The sequence below is a fragment of the Oncorhynchus mykiss genome, chromosome 12 (assembly GCF_013265735.2).
Source record: "Oncorhynchus mykiss isolate Arlee chromosome 12, USDA_OmykA_1.1, whole genome shotgun sequence".
Classification (NCBI taxonomy): Eukaryota; Metazoa; Chordata; class Actinopteri; order Salmoniformes; family Salmonidae; genus Oncorhynchus; species Oncorhynchus mykiss.
The window spans coordinates 84,238,135-84,248,166 of record NC_048576.1 but is presented as its reverse complement, the minus strand read 5'-3'; positions in this window follow the sequence as shown (position 1 = coordinate 84,248,166).

The window sequence follows — 10,032 nt, the reverse complement described above, 5'->3', positions numbered from 1 at the left end:
ATTAGACAATTTTCCTGTCCTGCTTTTGTGTGTTAGGGAAAATGTATGGAGTAAAAAGTACATCATTTTCTTTAGGAATGTAGTGAAGTAAAAGTAAAAGTTGTAAAACATATAAATAGTAAAGTTAAGATACCCCAAAATACTTCTTAAGTAGTACTTTAAAGTATTTTTACTTAATTACTTTACACCACTACTGATTAGAAGGAAAGTTACCCATCTATGATGGGTTCCCGTGTGGCGCAGCGGTCTAAGGCACTGCATCTCAGTGCTAGAGGTGTTACTACAGACCCTGGTTGGATTCCAGGCTGTATCACAGCCGGCTGTGATTGGGCGGTGCACAATTGGCCCAGTGTCATCCGGGTTTGGCCGGGGTAGGGCGTCATTGTAAATAAGAATTTGTTCTTAACTGTCTTGCCTAGTTAAAAATTCTTAGGGCTACAATCCCATTAACGGGATGATATGACAACAGCCAGTGAAACTGCAGGGTGCCAAATTCAAAACAACAGAAATCTCATAATTAAAATTCCTCAAACATACATGTTTTTGATACCGTTTTAAAGGTAATCTTGTTGTTAATCCCACCACAGTGTCCGATTTCAAATAGGCTTTACAGCGAAAGCACCACAAACGATTATGTTAAGTCACCACCAAGCCACAGAAAAACACAGCCATTTTTCTAGCCAAAGAGAGGAGTCACAAAAAGTATGATCTTCATAAAAAATAAAAAAAAGTTTGATGAAAAAAAGTTTGATGATCTTCATCAGAATGTATTGTGTATGTTTTGTTTGATAAAGTTCATATTTATATAAAAAAAATCGGAGTTTACATTGGCGCGTTACGTTCACTAGTTCCAAAAACATCCAGTGCTTTTGCATAGCCACATCGATTCAACAGAAATAGATATACCTCTCCTTAATGCAACCGCTGTGTCAGATTTCAAAAAAAACTTTACGGAAAACGCAAACCATGCAATAATCTGAGACGGCGCTCAGAAAAATAATAAAATTAGCCGCCATGTTGGAGTCAAAAGAAACCAGAAATCACATTATAAATATTCCCTTACCTTTGATGAATGCTTGATTTGTTCGATAATGTCCATTATTTATGTCCATGTAGCTACTTTTGTTAGGTATACAAATCCAAACGCTTGTGCAGGTCGAGCATTATTCGGATAAAAACTTCAAAAAGTTATATTACAGGTCGAAGAAACATTTCAAACTAAGTTTAAAATCAATGATTAGGATGCTTTTTATCATAAATCTTCAATAAAGTTCCAACCGGAAAATTCCTTTGTGTCTAGAGGGGTCGATATCATGTGGAATGCTCGTGACCAGGAAATGGCTCCCTGCCAGTAACCTGACTCATTCAGCTCTTATTCAGTCCCACAACACAGTAGAAGCCTCATTCAAGTTTCTAAAGACGGTTGACATCTAGTGGAAGCCCTAAGAAGTGCAACTTCATTCATATCCCACTGTGAATTCAATAGGGCCTGGGTTGAAAATCGACCAACCTCAGATTTCTCACTTCCTGTTTGGATTTCTTCTCAGGTTTTTGCCTGCCATATGAGTTCTGTTATACTCACAGACATCATTCAAACAGTTTTAGAAACTTCAGAGTGTTTTCTATCCAATACTAATAATATGCATATATTAACAACTGAGACTGAGAAGCAGGCCGTTTACTCTGGGCACCTTTGGGCACCTTTCATCCAAGCTACTCAATACTGCCCCTGCAGCCATAAGAAGTTAAATAAATACATTTGTGTCATAATCAGGAATTCCATGCTCTTGGTGGAAGTGAATGTGCTGTAGGTTATCTCCCAGTCTGGAGTGCATGCTTAGTCCATGTTCTGTGTAGAATGGCTCCTGCATCATGTGTGGTAGTTAGATAAAGATCAGACCTGAAAGAATGGGCTCAGTTTGAGGCTTGGCCAACCCATTTTGTTGTGGATATTAAGAAAGTATGTTTGTCCTCCATGACACCATTGTGTTGTGTATTTATTTAGTAGGTTTTGCACTACAGTAGTTTGTTTCCTAACTAACTAACTCCTCACTATAGTGTGGACCTCATAATAGCGTATACTGAAATCAGTAGGATGAATCGAGGTATCTGACAGTGCCGCAAACCTTTCCATGACACCCTAATGCAAACATCTACATGTAATTCTATGAAATGCACATCATCATCATTATAATTTAATAGTCCAGGCACAATTAACTTTTGCTGTAGTTTAATATAGGTTTAGAATGAGAAAGTAGTTACCTTTAATTCTATGTTAAGTTATGTGATTAATAGAATTGTTCTACCCATACTCTGCCCTCGTTGTATTGGGATACAGTAATGGTCTCTGATGGATGTCAATAGTTTAAATTAGAGCAGGAAATTGAATAAGCTGCTTAAGTGTTGTTACATACTGATGAGCAAAGACCATAACATAGATTCTATCAGACATTGCTGCTGGCATAGATTCATATTGATTCATATGTCACACGTGTTATTTGTCATTTGGAAACCAATGACTTGCTTTCCCTGATGAGATTTCCACCATCATGTCCATCATGACTATTGAAAGCCATCTATTTGCCTAACTAACTGGTGATTCATTTTTAAATATCTTGTCTAAGCCTTTATATCCGTGCTGGCTCTTTGGCCAGACTTTTATCACATTTTAACAGGATGGAAAATGCGTGAAAGGGAGTTTTAGATAGTAGTTCCTTGAAATGAAATAGAAAGGGGAAAAAGGGAATGAAAACGGTAGATGAGAGAAGTTATTAAGAGATGACAGATGAGTGATGCATTTACTTGAAAAATACTGAAAGCAACTCCTGTATTTTAGATAAGAAATGAATTGAGCGTAACCTCCATAGTAAACAAATGTAATATTGTAAAAAAATATATATATATTATTAACATTGCAAGCTATGTTTGTGAATGTTTGCTTCATGGAGTATTTTAAGATCATATTTTCTTTCAAAATACTTTGAATTCTTGCTTGAATGCTTCTTAGTGTTGGGATGCCTTGAATTTGCAGAATATGTCATCGTAGAGCATGATTAGTGCATGCTAGTATATTTAAAAAAACATTAGACTCAAACGGTATTTTATGTCTTTAGACTGCTCTTTAGACTGCTCTTTCATAATAATTATACTTATTAACACCCTTTATAAAACTGTACAGTCTAACCCTCTTCTTTATAATATGATAATATATGCCATTTATAAAGGCTACTGGTGGAAAACCCTTTCCATTCACTGACTCGTCGACAGTCATTCCTGTTCAGTAACATCCATTTGTTCTCTCTCTGCACTTTATGAACAGCCATTAAGTAAAATTAGCCTTCACTCTGTTTTTATTGCATGAGTTGTAATTGCTTAATGACAGATAGTCTGTCATTGTTAATGTTCTCTGGAGCTCTTGCAGTGATTAAGGCTGCTGCTCCGTTCACAAGTTTGTGTTTACTTATCTTCCTGAATCTATATTATATTTACTTCATCCACAAACATATAAAATATTTGCTGGATATAAGTTTTGAATATAGCTGCTACCACCCCCTACCTGCCTTTTTATTCTAAGTAATAATATTCACTATCTAATCGTCGTCTTCATGACAGACATCGATGCGGGCGTAGGTTGTATCAAGAAGTAAAAAATGGGAGACTAGCGAATGCACTTTTCTTTTTCTTTTTTCATTGCTTGATATTTTGAGGGCTACTGTATTGTATAGAATTCGGGGGGTTGTTGGTTCTGTCTGGTATGAAACCAGCAACTCCCATGCTGGGCATGTACACTACTGTAGCTGCAGTGCCAAGAGGACTAGCCCTCTTGGCAGTGGTCGTAGTATGTGTATCACAGGGTTGCTACAATGTGTTTATTGAACTCTGCGCTACATATACTCTATAAGTATTATGATCAGTATTATTTCTAAAATGATCTATTGTGTATGTGTAGAAAATGATACAGAACTGTAGTTATTGTCTATAGAAATGCATTGCCATGGTTGCTCGCATGGCACTTTTATTTTCAAGGAAATGGCTATTTACCTTGTCTGGTGAATGTGGTGGATTGGGTTGGCCCAAATGGTATATCTACAAATAAATACATCATTTCAGGATTTTATTGCATGAGGTGATTGATGCCTGTGCATCTCTGACTGTATATCTGCATTATATGTCAATAAGATGTACATACTCTTACAGGTACATATACTGTCATTCTGAAATTGCTACAAATAAAGCTATTTTCAAGTCATTTTTCTTTGCAGTTTTCATTTTCCATTCACTGTCTGTCAAACCTTTCCCACTTATAGGCTTTATTCTATTGACGTAACGAGAATGTTAAAACCTGCTGTATGTGCTCACCCACTGGGCAAACCACTTAATTTATTTATTTATTTAACCAGGTAGGCCAGTTGAGAACAAGTTGTCATTTACAACTGCAACCTGGCCAAGGTAAAGCAAAGCAGTGCGACACGAACAACAACACTGAGTCATTTCAACGTGGAAAATGTGGGTAATTTTTGGATGAGATGTTGATCAATGAGATTTCAACCATTATTGACCCACTCAAAAAGAGAGCCAGAAGTTTGTTGAATTCACAATGTGTTATCACTATGCATTCAACCATCTAAAAGCACAACCAAATTCTAATGGAAAAACAATGTGGGATTTTTGGTTTAGTTGTCATCTAAATGTGTTTTCACTGCACTTTCAACCATTTAAAGGGACAACAAAGTTGAAATGGAAACACAATGTCAGATATTTTGTATTTATACAGCAATGTGATATCACTGTGCTTCATCTAATAGCACAACCAAATGACCTGAATTGCAGTTGAGGTTACATTAAAAGTACATAATACAAGTGATCAATGCTGTTCGAGATTCTGTGCAGATATTTATATTGTGGATCTCCACCTCTGACCTTTGCCTGCCATCTTGAAATTATATGATTACATAATAAGACTTTTATAGTTATAGTACCCGCAAAATGTGGCCATGGATGAGTTACTCATTTTAAGGTTGAATTAAAACCGTTACATTAGTCTGTATTACAAAAGTCATATCGAATTGTGTTAGGTTGAAAACGCAACTATATATCAACATTTAAAGGAGATTATCACGACTTCTACCGAAGTCGATGCCTCTCCTTGCTCGGGCGGTGTTCGGTGGTCGACGTCACCGGCCTTCTAGCCATCGCCGATCCATTTTTCATTTTCCATTTGTTTTGTCTCGTTTTCCCACACACCTGGTTCTCATTGTCCCTCATTATGTGTTGTGTATTTAACCCTCTGTTTCCCCCATGTCTTTGTGTGGTATTGTTTATCTGTTTTGATGTATACTCACGTTAGTCTGGCTGCGCTGGGTTATATATACCCGTTTTGTATTTCGTGTTCATTGTGCCGTGTGCTTTTGGTTCGCCTGAATAAAAGGCTCTGTGTGCTACCAAATACCTGCACAGCCTGACTCCCTTGCAGCCACCTACGCATACCTGACAGATGTATCTAATGCTTGGACAGTTACATATGAGCCACTGCCTTAATTGTAGTATTTAACTTACATTTTTTGTTAAGTTGGAGACGTGAATCCAAAATAATTTAACTTATTGACAAGTAAATAGGCTATTTACTGTATTGAAAAAGTTAGATTGTGTTTGGTTATCAACACAACCAAATATCAACATTTGAAGAAGAGGTATATTTTGTGCCACTGAATTAGTCCGACTTTAATTCTAGTTTGTCTAAAACTTTGTAATTGATATGTTGGATTCACGTCTCCATCTCAACCAAAAATCCAAGTTAAAGAATAGGACTAAATCAAACTTTAAATGTCCTATTTAACTTAGATATTTGGTTGAAATGGAGATGTGAATCCAACATATTCATTATTAACTTAAATTTGACATCAACCAAAGCATGAAACACATGTATTTATTTTTTATTATAACCCTGGTTTGAATTGAAACAATAGCTGTTGATGACTTGACAAATTCTATATAGGCCTAAATAGTATCATTGACTTATAGAGTATGGTTATATTTTATTTGCTCTATTAAACCTACCCTTTGGATTGACTTCAATAGCAACCGTGAATCTATTTAGTTATTAAGATATATCTCTAATCATTCTGATGATAGCATATTGGTAGTAATCCGTGACAAAGCTAAGTAGGGTTGAACTTGGTTAAAACCCTGGATGGGAGATCAAATTGATAGCTGAAGATCAACTCTCCAGTAGGAGGTTGTGGATATAACATAGAAGATCTGACGCGTTTCAAAAGTACAAATATAACATGTTATACAAGGTTTGTCTGTTTAACATTAGTTACCATGAGGACAATTCTGTGGTTGAAACAGTATGTTGACAAATTACATTGAAACAATGTTGATTCATCCAGTTTGTATCCAGTGGGCAGAATCAATACCTGATACATATGAGGTTGAGAAAATGTTATACAATACAGCTTTATTGGCCATATGTTACAGCAAACAACAAAAATGTGTCTCCTGCTCTGTACAAGTATGTGTACATCACCACATACAATTTGAGTGCAGCATCCCTGGATGGAGAGTGAGGTTAAGGACCTTGCTCAAGGGCTCAACAGTAGGGGAATAGCTTGAGAATGTGAACCCAGCAACCCTCCAGTTGCCGGATCAATTCTTCCCTTCTTCCAGCACCCGGCCCGGGACACCAACTCAACACTTTTCGGCTACAGGTCCAACTCCTGCTGGGCTACCTATAACGGTTGAATGAACTTTGGTTCATCTGCATTTGCATGTTTTAACAGTGCAGCTTTATACATTCCCCTACATATTTATTTGGACAGTGAAGCTAAACATTTAAATGTAGCTCTATACTCCAGCATTTTGGATTACAGATGAAATATATTTTTATTTTAGGGTATTTTCAAACATATCTGTTTTACGGTTTAGAAATTATTGCACTTTATGTATCTAGTCCCCTCCATTTGAAGGTGTCATAAGTATTTGGACAAATTCACTGATATTGAAATCAATAAACTCACAAGTTTAATATTTGGTCCCATATTACTAGGAGGCAATGACTACATCAAGCTTGTGACTCTACCAACTTGTTAGATGGATTTGTAGTTTGTTTTGGTTGTGTTTCAGATTATGTTGTGCCCAATAGAAATGAATGGTAAATAATGTATTGTGTCATATTGGAGTCACTTTTAGTGTAAATAAGAATATATGTTTCTGAACACTTCTACATTAACGTGGATGCTGCCATGATTACAGATAATCGTGAACATTGCACACTCACTGGACACTACCCACACATACTTCCACTGACACTCCAACACACATACACACACTAAATACACTCAAAGACACAAACCCCCCACACACATGCATATTGACGTCCCACATACACACACTGCACATACACTGCTTCTACTCTGTTATTATCTATCTTGATTTCCTAGTCACTTTTACCCCAACCTAAATGTACAGACACTATACAGTGCATTCAGAAAGTATTCAGACCCCTTGACTTTTTTCACATTTTGCTACGATACAGTCTTATTCTAAAATAGACGTTTAAAACATGTTTACCTCCTCAATCTACACACAATACCCCATAATGACAAAGCAAAAACAGTTTTTTATTTTGAAAATGTATTACAAATAAAGAACTGAAATATCACATTTATATAAATATTCAGACCCTTTACTCAGTACTTTGTTGAAGCACTTTTGGCAGCAATTTCAGCTTAGAGGTGGTTGTCCTTCTGGAAGGTTTTCCTATCCCCACAGAGGAACTCTGTCAGAGTTACCATCGGGTTCTTGGTCACCACCCTGACCAAGGCCCTTCCCCTTTTTTCTCTGACATGCACTGTCAACTGTGGGATCTTATATAAATAGGTGTGTGCCTTTCCAAATCATGTCCAATCAATTGAATTTACCACAGGTGGACTCCAATCAAGTTGTAGAAACATCTCAAGGATGATTAATGGAAACGCACCTGAGCTCAATTTTGAGTCTCATAGCAAAAGGTCTGAATACTTCTGTAAATAAGGTATCTGTATTTTGTATGTAATACATTTTGTAACATTTCTAAAAATCTATCATTATGGGGTATTGTATGTAGATTCGTGAAGAAAATGATAGAAAAAAATATTTGATCCATTTTAGAATAAGGCTGTAACGTAGCAAAATGTGGAAAAAGGGAAGGGGTCTGAATACTTTCTGAATGCACTGTATATACCAATGTATGTGGACACCCCATCAAATTAGTGGATTTGGCTTTTTCAGCCACACAATCTCCATAGACAATCATTGGCAGTAGAATGGCCTTACTGGTCAGTGACTTTAAACATGGCACATTCATAAGATGCCACCTTTCCAACAAGTAAGTTTGTCAAATTTCTTCCCTGCTAGAGCTGCTAAGGTCAACTTTAAGTGCTGTTATTGTGAAGTGGAAACGTCTAGGAGCAACAACTGGTCAGCCGTGAAGTGGTAGGCCACACAAGCTCACAGAACGGCACAGCCGAGTGCTGAAGCGTGTGGTGCAAGAAATTGTCTGTCCTAAGTTGCAATGCTCACTAACAAGTTCCAAACTGCCTATGGAAGCAATGTCAGCACAATAACTTCGTCAGGAACGTCATGAACTGAGTTTCCATGGCCGAGCAGCCGCACACAAGCCTAAGATCACCATGCGCAATGCCAAGCGTTGGCTGGAATGGTGTAAAGCTCGCCGCCATTGTACACTTGAGCAGTGGAGACGCGTTCTCTGGAGTGATGAATCACACTTCACCATCTGGCAGTCCAACGGACGAATCTGGGTTTGGCGGATGCCAGGAGAATGCTACCTGCTCGAATGCATAGTGCCCACTGTAAAGTTTGGTGGAGGAGGAATAATGGCCAGGGACTGTTTTAATGGTTCGGGCTACGCCCCTTAGTTCCAGTGAAGGGAAATCTTACCGCTACAGCATACAATTACATTCTAGACGATTCTGTGCTTCCAACTTTGTGACAACAGTTTTGGGAAGGCCCTTTCCTGTTTCAGCATGACAATGCCCCCATGCAGAAAGCGAGGTCCATAAAGAAATGGTTTGTCGAGATCGGTGTGGAAGAACTTGACTGGCCTGCACAGAGCCCTGACCTCAACCCCATCAAACATCTTTGGGATGAATTGGAACGCCAACTGCAAGCTAGGCCTAATCACCCAGCATCAGTACCCAACCTCACTAATGCTTTTGTGGCTGAATGGAAGCAAGTCCCAGCAGCAATGTTCCAACATCTAGTGGAAAGCCTTCCCAGAAGAACGGAGGCTGTTCTTCTGAGAAGCAGCAAAGGGGGGACCAACTCCATATTAATGCCCATGAATGAAATGTTTGATTAGCAGGTGTCCACATACTGTTGGTTATGTAGTGTACTTCTGGCACCTTCAAATGGGGGGACTTGATTCACAGTCCTTTCATTTCTAAACGGTAAAACAGATATATAGGAAAAAACTCAAATAAATGATAACAGTCTGTACTGTTGCCTCATGTTAAATGTTTTAGCTCAAACTCAAAATGCTGCAGTATAGAGACAAATTAAAAGTTCCAGCATTACTGTCCAAATAATTACATAGTAATATAATTACATACAAACATCCATATTCATTATTAGTCATCGTCACCTATTCTAGGGTACTACCACTGAGGTATAATAATAAGAACGTGTACTGCACTCTGGGAGGATCTCAATTGCATTTCTTTGATTATTCACTTCCCCTCCCCTTTGACCTCATCCAATTGGGAGTGGTTTCCCCGAGATAACACAAATCTGCTTTTTGGTCTTAATTTAAGGTTTGGCATCAGGATTTCTGTGTTTTTATAAAATTATTTTTTAAATGTAACTAGGCAAGTCAGTTAAGAACAAGTTCTTACTTACAATGACGGCCTACCAGAGAACAGTGGGTTAACCGGCTTGTTCAGGGCAGAATTACAGATTTTTGCCTTGTATCGAATTCCCGAGCTGACAGCAATTTTTCAGTTACTGGCCCAACACTCTAACCACTAGGCTACC